A 13018-nucleotide genomic window follows, 5' to 3' on the forward strand; every position below is an offset into this window, starting at 1 on the left:
TCACCGTTTCCACGACAACATTAAGCAGCAAAACTGTTTTCAACATTGATAATAAGGCCCTGTTTACACCTTGTATTGAGAATGTTTTGGTCGATCGGATCACAATTAGACGAGGCGGACAAATACCCGTTTACATCTGGTGTTTTAATATCTTTTGATTACTTTCAACCTGTCCTGAATTCTCATAAATGTTGTTTCTAAATGCTCAAATTATGACAAAAAACAAATAAATAAATAAATACATTTTCAGGCTGGACCAGCCAATGTGCATGTGCAGTCATAAGTGCGCATCTCTGAACACTGACTGTTTCTGTAGCAACCGGAGCTTGTAACAGCAGCTGACATAATGACTTCGCCAATTGACGATTGGCTCTTTTATTTAGAAGGCGGGACTTACTCCTCCATATTTTTGAGTAGCACTTTCTCCCATTCATAAGAATACTAGTGCACCATCTTTGTAAATCCAAAGTCTGGCTGGGACGGGTCAAACACATAAGTTTAATACTCAGGGTTATGGTTTTATTCAAACCCCCAACTTAACGGATGAGCAATAGCAACAATTTTAAGCCAGAACAGAGGTTCCAATCCAGTCTGAAACAAAAGTGTGCAAAAGTGTCTGTTTTTATGATTTTCCTAATCTGATTTAATGTGATATCCATGCCCACAATATGAGACAGACAAACAGAAGATCCAAAGGAAAAATTTTGCTTTTTCTGGACAGTGATGGAAAACTCAGACAATAAAATTACCCCCATCCTTTTCCCTTTCTAAGTGGTTATTGTGGAGGAGTTCCATTTTCGGAATGACAAGGGAACAACTCATAAGCACTAACAGAAATGATTCAGTTCCAGACTATGCTACAATGATTCCCAAATGTTTCAATGCTCAAAAAATGAAAAAGAAAAAAAAAAGTGAAAAAAATACAACAGGGGGCAATGGAATTTGGATATTAGGTAATGGCAATATCCTTTCTGACAGTATTACTCACAAATTTTGTGGAACTGTTTAGTCTAGTCTGCCAGAGAAAGCTCTGTTGGTCTACTCTGGAAGCAAACTGGTCAACAATGTTTAAATAGTGCTTATTAAAAAGGATATCAGCATGTTAAACATTTAAATGCACTAGTTTACAATTTAATAAGAACATAAACAGCTAATATATTTCCACACAATCACTTTTACAGCCACATACAGAGTATGAGGTCTGAGCTGGGCTACAAGCTAGTATGGTTTGAATCATGGGAGCTGTTCAAGTGGTCTGATTCACACAGAAAAAACTTTATTGGTTTGTTTGCCCCAATATTAAGGGGCACCATCTACATCTTGATGTCCTGAAAAAAATAATAAATACACATAATAACATACTTCAGCTACATGAAACCATATGATATTCCTTTACGGAAATGTAATTATTTAATATTTTAAATGAGTGAAGTGGAGGAATAACAGATCATTATTAAATAATCACGACCCACAACTTGGCATTGAACTTAATAGACTTGAAACACTGACTACATTAGCTTGTTTTCAGACAAAACTTGCAGTCTTTTTCCACATCACACCATTTTTTTCTGCAGCATGTTGCCCAGAACTAATGTGTGTCTTTGGAGTCCCCTCCAAGATAAAGAATTTTCCCACGCTAACAAGAAGCTTTAGCATTCAGGCTGCAGATACGTTGACTGGAGTTTGTTCCTTTCTAGACTCTAAATGAAGGTTTCAAAAGTGAATTTTAAAGTGAATCATGATGTCATAGGAGAACCTTTGAAATCATGATGTGATACAATAACCTTTAAAGGGGTGGTTGATTATGATTTCACTTTTTTAACTTTAGTTAGTGTGTAATGTTGCTGTTTGAGCATAAACAACATCTGTAAAGTTACAATGCTCAAAGTTCAAAGCAAAGGGAGATATTTGCTTTTAAAGAAATAGTTTTTTTAAGGACTACAACAAATGGCTGGTAGGGACTACACGACATTCCTCCCGGGTTAAAGACAACACTAACCCTAAAATTTACATAAACCCCTCACCCGGGAATGCGATTTATAGATTATCATGACAGAATATGCTAATCAATGACTAGAATATACTACACATAAACTACATAAATTCATCAACTAACCATCCAGAAATGTCCTGTTGCATTCTACATGTTGTCACATCTTCTTGAGTCTCTCCATATTGTCTGACTCCGGTTTGAACATAAACATAAACATTTTCAGTGCATGTCTGTGTGAGTGCAAGCTGTTGTAGCTCCGCCCCCTGTGCTAGGAGCAGCAGCTCATTTGCATTTAAAGGGACAGACACAAAAACGGTGCGTTTTTGCTCACCCTCAAAAAGTGACAATTTTAACATGCTATATAAAAATATCATGGGTATTTTGAGCTAAAACTTCCCATACACACTCTGAGGACATCAGAGACTTATATGTATTAAGGCAGCTCACACTAAAACGCAGGAGCTGTAAAATCAACTGTGCAGTGCCACATAAGTGCCGTAACTCACATTTATGGTGAGAAACAGCAGAAATGGAGAGAGTCCATGGGGAGGAAGCACTGAGAAGTGGAAGAGGAGGGCAGAGCAGGCACAAATCTCCTGCTTTGGGAGGTGATGATGGGTATGACAGCTGAACGAGGTGGAGGTGATTTTCACACTTCGACGCATGTTTGCAGTCATGTACACACAGACACTCACTCACACATGCATATGCACACCGCTATAGAAACATAAACAGCAAGGCATGCAAATGAGATAAGTTTAATATATATACTGTTTATTCTAGACACCAGCTTAAATGAAATGCAATTGGAGATTTTAAGAAAAAAAGAAAAAAATTCTCTAGTAATATCATCTTACATGCATCTCCTATCAGAAGATATCTCAACAATGTGCTCAGATTTATAAGTATATAAGTATGTAATTGAAATTCCAAGAACTTCCACAAACACATACAGTACAGTATAGTAAGGATGTAGGTTTATGTTCATAGAGATCCAAAAGAGAAAATCGTTTTTCTGGTATGCTGACACCAAAACCACCCTGATCCTCCACAAATACACAAACTCTAATATGTCCCCATCTTAACAAACATGCAACACTCAGAGAGGAGAACGCACAGAGAGAACAGCCAGAACTGACCCTGGACCTGTGTCTGCTAGGGTAAGCTTTCCAAAAATATTTTTAAAGCTTTGTTTATTGACTCTCTGAGCAGTTTACTCTCAGGTTTCATCCATCTGGTGTTCACAAATATTCATATTCAAAACGTAATATTTTTTTAATCTCTTTATAAAAACTCTTTGAAACCTTTGAATCCTATCATGAGTAAAAACAAAATTGTAATTATGTATTTAGGTTATCATAACTAGTATCATGATATCTTTATTTACCCTTTATTTTAGTTATACAATGTATTGGATGTTATAAGATATGAGGCATGCAAATATAGGATTTTTAGAAACAAAATCTGGACTGCATGAAAGTATTTATTAGTGCATGCGTCATTAATATGAATAATTATGCAGGCTTAATGGACAGGAGAACATGAAATCCAGCTGGACCAAATCTCATAATGATCTAAACAGAGCCAGAAATGTTCAAACACAAAACCAAGCTATACTGTATACATCACACAATCCAAAACCATGTAAATATACGAAACTTCACAAGGACTATAATATTTTGCCTTGAGCGACCCCAGATGTTCGGTTCTGACGTCTTATATAGACTATGGCTACTTACTTACTTATTCATTCATAATCTGTGTGACACAGTGCTGGTTTAATCTCAGAAGCCTGAAAACACAAAACCAATCGTGAGTCTGTGCAGTCTAAGTGTTCAGGTCTGTTTCTGAATAACATCCACTGTACAGATGAACAGCAAATTACAAAATCAGTGGGGAAAAAAAACTAGACTTTTTTTTCTAAAGATCAGGTCAATAGCACTAGCATTTAAAAACATGACACATATTAATATAAATCCTTTGAATCACTCCCTATGTTAGTGGCGTATCTGCCAGAGCGGTTAAAGCCTGACAGCCTGATGCAGGCCAGAATCTCTAGAATGACCATTTCTCATGACAGGACCTTTGAGAGACACTCCAGCCTACTGGAGTCTTCATGAAGGAAATTAGACGCATGCTTCTGAGATAAGTTTCACAATATTAAGCATTAATATAAAATTATTATACTATACATACATTAAAGAAATACTACAAAAAACTATGAAAAAAATACTACAAAACTATAAATATCTGATTATATAATATGAAGTTAAGGGAATTATTCTTCTTAACATTGGAAACCTTTCAAAAGGATACTCAGAATGGGAGGTGCTACACAAAGCAAAGAATTACACGATTTGAACAGATTAATATTTCTAAACATAGCAGCACTGATGTGTATGGAAGCATTTTTCTGCCACGGAATAAAAATGTAAAATAAGGAAATGCGACACTTCTCTCGCAATTCTGACTTTTTCTGTCCCCCTCGCAATTGCTATTCTGACTTTTTTCCTTGCAATTGGGATTTTATAATTTGCAAATCTGACTTTTCCCCCCCTCGCAATTCTGCATTTATAGCTTGCAATACGACTTTAGAACTCGCAATTGCAAGTTTATCTGAGAAAAAAAAAAGTTAGAATTGTGGGATATAAACTTGCAATTGCAAGAAAAAAAAGTTCCATAGATGTGAGATCTGTCCAATGTCAGAAATTTGTGAAGGTTCAGAACAATTTTTACAATATGTTTAGAAAAAAAACACAGATCTTTTTGGACTGGAGAGGAAGTTGAGCTCTGAAAGTTACAATACGTTTTAATATTACATCAAACTCTTATCTCAAAAGATCAAATACCATTTAATTTGATAGGACTCCTTTAAAAGGGTTCCTCTTAACTTTTTCCCAGCCAGCGTTTTTGAAAAAAGTTGCCAGCCACCGCTGCTGATAATTTTCACAAAAGCTTTATGGCCCCCAGAATATTTTGTTGTATGAATATCTGAATATGCAATATATCAAAAGAAAGAACAGACCATCTGCTTTAACAAAACAACAACCCTATTTTATTCTAGCTTCATGCATTCCTTTGAAACAATACTTGAATGTGGGTAAGTTTCATAAAAAAGCAACATTTTGAGCAAAAAGCTGAGAAAAATCACATTTTTGTCACAGACAACATTCAGATCGGATTCAGAACAATGATCAAAACAGATGGAGTAGATTGAGTCCATCAACACCCCCAAAGCTTTAAAGTCATATAGCTTGTTCTGGGTCGGTATTTCATTCGGTAACATTAGGCTGTTTTGATTTAAATGTTGTTTAATGTTAATGTTATTTTACATATAAATCAGCTGACATATAACAGTGAAATTTCCACCAATGGCGGGGAAAGAGTTAATAAGCTTAGTAAAATAAAACACAATATACTTAACTATGCATTCCTCGTTTAAAAGCTAATAAAAGAAATCAAAAACTTAAATTGTATTTCTGCATTGAACCTGATAAACTGTGAGTGAAACTATATTTCTATGGATTAGGATAAGCAACTACAATTGCTCCGATTTGTTTGTGGGACCTTCTGTCACACAGATGTTTTCACGCAGTAGATTATTATTCCAGAATGCCATGCCACTGCAGGCTGTTACATCATTTACTATTCTCTAGGGGCCAGATTGTAAAGATAAGATCACATTGAAGAACAGAGGAGGATGTGGGACACTGCAGTGTGGTCCGATCGCTCCAATGGTGTGGACGTCTCATGAGGGGAGGATCCAAATGTGAACCCAACCTCAGGAGGTTTAAATATGGATGAAATGGATTTGTTCAGGTTGAGTCACAACCAGACTTCTAACCAAATCAGTGTTATGTAAGAGAAAAAAATAAAAAGAATTAGCATGCAGTGACACAAGGTTCAATACAGATCTTTGTAAGTGAATGGAAGAGAAGAAGTCTTGTCACATTTATTCAATATCACCTATTGATTTACACAAATGCAACTCCATTTAGAACATTCACCTTGAGCCCTGTTCACTCACTTAAGCACCTGATCTCGACTCCTGAGAGCGTTTCAGTCCTCACAGAGCAGGTGCATTTACTCGCAGATGAAAAGGAAAAGTTTAGTTATTCTGGCACGTTAAAAGGGCTTACAACAAGTCAGACAGCAAAACAAATGAGCTGGGAGGGTTGTTTAGATACATTAGTGTGGAAAAGGAAACGTTTTGTATTTTTTCAGCCTCTGCTAAATGATAGATGAAAATGATGGGGAACTCCATGAATGAGCGGTGAGATTCCAAGACCATGTTCAAATAAAAACAGGTGCATTAACACTGAGTCACATTCGCTTTTAAACAGAGATTTTGCTTGACTGTCAGATGTTATTAGTGGGTACGGTAGCACCTGTGCTTTCCTAATGTTGTGTTTATTTAATTTCCCACGTGGATGGGGATCCGGTTACCAGGAGAAAAATCAGGTCTGGATTAGCGTGACCTCAGCCCCACTCGCTGGGCTCTGAGAGATCTCTAATTAACTTATAAACAAACAGAGTAGAGACCTGGAATAAACACACACGCAGACAGTTCACATGGAGGAAATAACATTACATTCTGGCTACACTGAGAAATGTACCATGGTACATGGAGTCTATAGCATGAAGTTTAGTTCAAATCAAATTCTATTTGAATTTCAAATAAAGGTGCCTATGAAGTTCCTATGATGCCCTATACAAACCTTTTTAAGGTCATGAGAGAACTTTTTAAAGATCCAAAATATTTTTTTTATTTCTCTGATACAGTTCAAATCAAAATATATTATATTAAAATTTAAATGTTGAATTTTTTTAAAATGTTGGGTGAGACTTTATATATACACACAAACACACACTTGTTGTTGGTGATGTTGGTGATACCACATTACAATTAACAATTGAGTTATGTAATCAGATTACTTTATTCAAGTAACTAGTAAGGTAGCACATTACTTTTAATTTACAACATCATTTCTGTTACTTTTTTAAATTACGCAATTACGGAAACCTACAATAATTAAATAGGTTTGTAATGCATTACTTTTAAAAGTAAATTTCTCCAACACTGTGTGTGTGTGGTCACTGACACCTAGGACATGTCAGACTAAAATTTAGACTTAACTACACGACTTCGCACAGATTTAAAGTTCGGAGGAGTCCATGAAAGTTGCTGAAAGTCAGAGCCAGTCTGCAGATTTTGGTCAATTGGAATTGACAGATCTCACAGAAAAACATATCATACTGATGGGCACAGACTCTGTTTTTTTTTAGTTTCAGACTATGATTCCATCCAGTCATAAAACATGCTGGATATTTTGAGACGATTTTAGAACACATATTGTTTTCAGTTATCATGCGTTTCAATGAGGTGCACATTTCTGAATGAGTTTGTTGTGTTCAGAACGAGTTGAAAGTCTGGTAGTGTGTGATCCTCAGTTGTTTAGTTTACGATGCAGAGTTTTTCCTCTGAAACCACTTTCAAAGTCGACAAGTGATGGCTAGTGTTTGAAAGTGCTCAGATTTGAATATAGTATTCCAGCTTTAACAGGGAGGTAATTGCAAAGGCGCTAATGAATCATGCACAATAAGACCAGGAATGTGAATCAACAAAATTAATTGGGGCCATTTAAAATCCATCCATGATGACTTCAAGCTTAGCATAGCACTTGAACTTGATACTTTCTATTTAATACTCAGAGATACAGTTTCCAGACTATCCAGCCAAGTACAGCACGAAGAGTCATCAACGTTCACAGCTGGATATCACAGGCTAACAAACGCATAACAAAATCTCAATTTCCTTCATAATTAACATCCACATAATTGGCCAGGAGCCTAAGCCATTAGCAGCTGCATAAGGTTGTATTATTTCATGCAGGCATCTCTCCCCTTTTCCTCAGCAAAAACCGCTACAGCTGGAAACTGTAAATTACACAGACCTCCGTTAACGTTTGACGATATATAATGAGTGTGTAACTCAGCGCAGGCTTTGTGTAAGTGTGTGGGTGTTTGAAGTTTCAGTATTACATGTGTAAGGGCCCTATTAGAGTCTAGATATCATTGTATCTTATATTGTATGTCAGTAAACGCCCTTTGGTTGAGTTGGGCCTCTGAAAACTGATTTGATCTTAGAGCTTTTTTAACGCCAAGTGTGAGTATACATGTTCAGGGGGGTCTAATTGTTTTGATGGTGCTCTGACGCAGAGGGCCACTTCACTTTCTCTACTTTAATGCTTAGAAGAATCTTGATAATGTGGCACCGATCAAGAGCCTGGAACACACACACACATAGACAAAAACTCACCCTACATTCCTCCACACTGGCCCCAGATGTGGTTCCTCGTTTTTCTTGTCTTCTCTCACTGTAACACCACCACCCACAGGTCTTTTATAAGAGTAGGGAGTCAGTGTGCCTCCGGTAACTCACTGGACTGAAGTCTTTTTTTCCCCCTCATGCTTTAACGTTCACGTTAAATCACAGAAGTGCTGGTGCTTGTTTAGGTGTAACTGCTTGGAATCGGGCCTGACAGAACCAGCCTGCCAATGCAAAGATCTGCCTGTCAACATTTCAGACAAGCTGAGATGATGAGAAATAGAAATGTATTCAGATTGATGGTGTAATGGGCATTTAGCTTGTCTGGAAACCCCACACTGGCATGGGCCCCATAGAATCCAGTTATAGTCAGATACTTTTTCTTTTATTATGCTGATTAAAGTCATTCATATGTAAAGTAATTCATATGGCATGGTGTTTAACAGTTGAAGTCCACATTTCACTTGAATTTAAACTCTGCTGGTCGATTACTCCAAGCTGATAAACAGTGTACAATTATGACACTTTAAATATATAGAGTATTATAAAAAAGAAAAAAATGAGGGAATGAAGTGGATAATAAAATTAAAGTAATAATAAAAAATATTTAAATAACATAATTATAATTTTTAATTATATTTATATAATTATAAAGAACAAAAATGTTACAAAATAACAATATAACATTGATTAATAATATAATATAATATAATATAATATAAAATAATTTATAGGTGTACCTTTCCTAGCCCTTTTGTTTTCACCGTCATGGGTATTTGTACAGTGATTAGACGTCCCCACAGTTTTACATAACTGTGATGTAAATGTATACCAGGTCATAAATTTGCGAGGGTTCACAGTTTTAAATGTATATCGGCCATATCTTGAATGCACATCAATGCTTTTAAAAAATGTATTCAAAAAGAATTGCCAGAGCAAGACTGGCAAGCTGTAGATGTTTCGTGAAACCTGAGATATTGGAGAAATATAATCTCTGTGTTGAGTTGTTGCTTTGGCAATCCTCCTTTCTTTTTTGCTCTGCCTCTCACTCTCCTCTATTGTTTTCATGCCACTCCTGTTCGCAATAAACAGCTCGAGAGAGGAATCTGGATCTGAAGCAGGCCAACTTTAGAACAGAAATCACTTACGGACGATTTAATGTAATTCTGTCGAAGTATGCATTGACTGGATCTGTCTACCGTTAAAAAAAAAAAAAAAAAAACTAGTTGGTTTTCCCTGTCCAATGTTTACGATATGATATGTGATCAGAAACCGCTTCGTTGTCTCTCACCGTAGACAAGCCAAGAACTGGAAGCAAACACATGGGATCAGCATGAGGAATTATTTGGAAGTTGTTCAACATACAGTCTAGAGCAAAGTATGAAACAGTGATCAAGCGCTAATATTCCAACAATCATTCAAAGCTTTATTTATAACATTATACCACACATTAAAGCCATTTTCTCGAAGGCTTGTGTTAAACCCCTGAGCATATGATGTTGCAATATTTAGGAATCCCCAAAATCTTCAATAACAGCAGTTTGACATCCATCACAGTCCTCCGCGGTTCTCAGTGTCCTTCAAATATCAACACATGGGGTCCGCATACAATCTCAAGCCCCATGAGTTAAAAATAAAACCGATGTTTGGGCGATCAGCTAACTTTATGTAACTCACTTTATGTAAGATATGGCAACACCGCAGCAAGCTATCGGTCAAAACACATACTTATGAATAAACCGTTCATCGGCGCAGAGGTGAACCAAATGTCTGTCATGGTGCGCTGGTTACTCGAGCGAGCAGTGAGAATGAAAGGCCTCGCCAGAAAGTTCAAGAGAGGAGAACGGCTGTCGGAAAATACTAGTGTTATGTCTCCAAAACACATTGCCTTGTGGGAATACTGTTACAGGAAGGCATAAATTACAAAGAACAGTTACCTCTGAAAAGTGCTTGGATGTCTTTTTGTTTTTTAATATTTCTTCTTCCAAACGTCATATTTGGAGGAACTACCTACCACTGCTAAAAATATCTCTGTCAAACCACAGGATGCTTTGCAGACCTGAGAAAAGTGCCTTTTATCACGAATTGCAGATAATCTTTAGAAGGAACTGCACTTTTTCATGAAAGGTATAATTCATCATGTCTTTTTTTTCCACTGGAGTAAAATGTTTTTCCTGTTACATTTACTTCTTTACTCCCCCTTCATAGTCCCATTTCAGCCACTACAGTTGCCTTGAGACTCTAACATAAACCTAATAGACTGAATTGACTTAGGCATTTATGATATAATTGTACTAGGTACAGAGGACAAGGCAATTTGTCTGAAAAATGATATTACTCCAAATATGTGCTGTGCACAGGTCAGCGTCTGTGACGCTCTGATTGGGCAGCTTTTCTGTAAGAGAATAATGCTGGATCAAATCTTTAAGCTTCTGAACTGTCTAGTCATCTTAAATGCTAACCAGCCAAAGTTTAGTTGGTCTCCATGGTGCTCTTTACAGTGGTCACGCACAAGCCACGAAAACAAAAGCACTTGTACTTTCTCTGTGTAAAAGAATAAAAAAGTAAGTATACTTGAGGGGCTTCTTGGTTATGCGGCCTCAAAATCATCTTTAAAGGGTTCATGAACTGAGAAATCAAAGTTTCCTTGAGCTTTTGACATATAAGAGGCCATCATACTTTAAGAATATCCTGTAGGTTTCAGAACTGAAAACATCCTTGTTAGTCCAAAAACAGCTTTTATTGTACCAAGCCCAAAGAAAGACTCGTTGTCAAATGTGCCTATCTATTCATGGATTTCATCGCGTCCCTTTCCACAGGTGTATTAATCAAGCACAATGCAGTCTGCATTCATAATCTAGGTGCTTGATTTTATACACCTGTGGAAAGGGACCGGATGAAACCCATGAATAGGTGAAAGAAAATCAAAGCCTACTTCATCACTGCAACTTTGTCCCCGCCCACTTGTGTGTTAGTGAGATGATGAGGATTTAACATTTAATATTCAACAATATTATTGATCTGCCTTACTTAAGGTGGACGATGACGCAAGTTTCTTCTAGAAACAAACTTTGCTGTATTATTTTCATGTTATTACTGTGAAGCTGCTTTGATACAATCTGTATTGTAAAAAGTGCTATATAAATAAAGGTGACTTGACTTGACGAGGAGAGAAGAGCGATACAGAATCAATTGACTAAAAATAACATTACCTTCCCAAGGATCCTAATGCTAGGAATGTGGTTATTCATTTTCAACAATGTGAATGTCTCAGTTGAGCATTATTTATTTGTATTCGGTACATTTCAGTGTGGATTATTTGGTAAATCAGTCACAATTTCGGCACATGATTTTTAAAAAGACTTTTGCGATATGGACTCGACAGTATTGCCACAACATGTAAGTAACTGTTCATTCTAATGCCTAATCTGTGACCAGTGATATGTTCATTGACAGTCAGATGTTTTTTGTCAATTTGTCAGTAAATCAAACCAGACACTAAACGCTCAACTTCACATTGTTTATCTTAGTAGGATGAAAATGATGTTATTTAAATTGTGATAAAAAAGCGTTCAAAAAGTTTATCAGTGACTGAGTTCTGGACTCTCGCCTAAAAACTCCCGTTATAACAAAGTACCTTTTATCTATAGTCTATGGTTATAATCAACAAATCTATTATTTGCATTGTGTTTGCACTCTTAGTTATGATGAAAGCATTTGTTAGTGTGCAGAAATTGAGTTAAAATGATGAGATCACTGCATTCATGCTCTCAACATGTCTGTGATCAGCTGTAATGCTCATCATTGCAAGCTTTCATGCCACAATCTAAATATAATACTATAGATCTAAATATAATGCTATAATCAACCCTTTTCAAATCTGAGGCTAAAATCAGAGTAGGAAAAATGCCTTTTATTTCTAAATTATGACAATGTTTGATTGAAATCATACTAACATTATAAGTGCACCCCAGGAAACATTATAAAACAATAAAACAATGCAGTTCATGACCGCTTTAATACAAGAGAGGAAGGAATTTACATTCTTTAAAGTGTCTTCTAACTAAGCATTGCATTTTGCATTTGCATTATATAATTATCTGTTCAATCAAATGTTTACAGCTGCTTGTGTAATTTTCTGATGTGAAAACGCTTTCTCCTCCAGCTTTTCAAAACCCCTAACCTGATTATTAAACTTAATTCATGCAGCACCTGAGAAATAAATTAAACCTCAAATTAATTGGCTTATTGAGGACAGATGTGCTATTAATTTTCTATGAGTTGTATCATTTTCATCTGGCAGATAATAAAAAGGCACTAGACTAGAACATCATAGACAACCCCCCAACCAACAATTCAGAACACCCTAGCAACCACATAGCAACACACTAAAAACACCCACAAAACCTTAACAAAACAAGCATGCACAACATCCTATCATGATGAAGAAATTGTTTTTGAGGGATAATATGACACTGAGAACTGAAGTCATTTTGCAATATTTTAAATATAATGGATATATTGTATAATATATAATATATTTTAATATATTCTAAATATTTACATTTAAAATATATTCAAATATAGAGTTGTTTTGACAATATAACAGAACTTTACCTTCTTTTTTTTATTGAATAAATACAGACTTTGTGAACATAAGAGACTTATTTTAAAAAAAAAGAAAAGAAAATGTTTAA

At 36.0% G+C, this 13018-nt stretch overlaps 1 protein-coding gene across 1 annotated transcript in view; it reads right to left on the reverse strand.

Annotated features, from left to right (window-relative positions):
- The window catches only part of ccbe1 (collagen and calcium binding EGF domains 1), a 57633-nt gene that overhangs the window by 21460 nt on the left and 23155 nt on the right, over positions 1–13018 (reverse strand). The window lies entirely within an intron of this gene.

The sequence above is a fragment of the Leuciscus leuciscus genome (assembly GCF_965113295.1).
Source record: "Leuciscus leuciscus genome assembly, chromosome: 16".
Classification (NCBI taxonomy): Eukaryota; Metazoa; Chordata; class Actinopteri; order Cypriniformes; family Leuciscidae; genus Leuciscus; species Leuciscus leuciscus.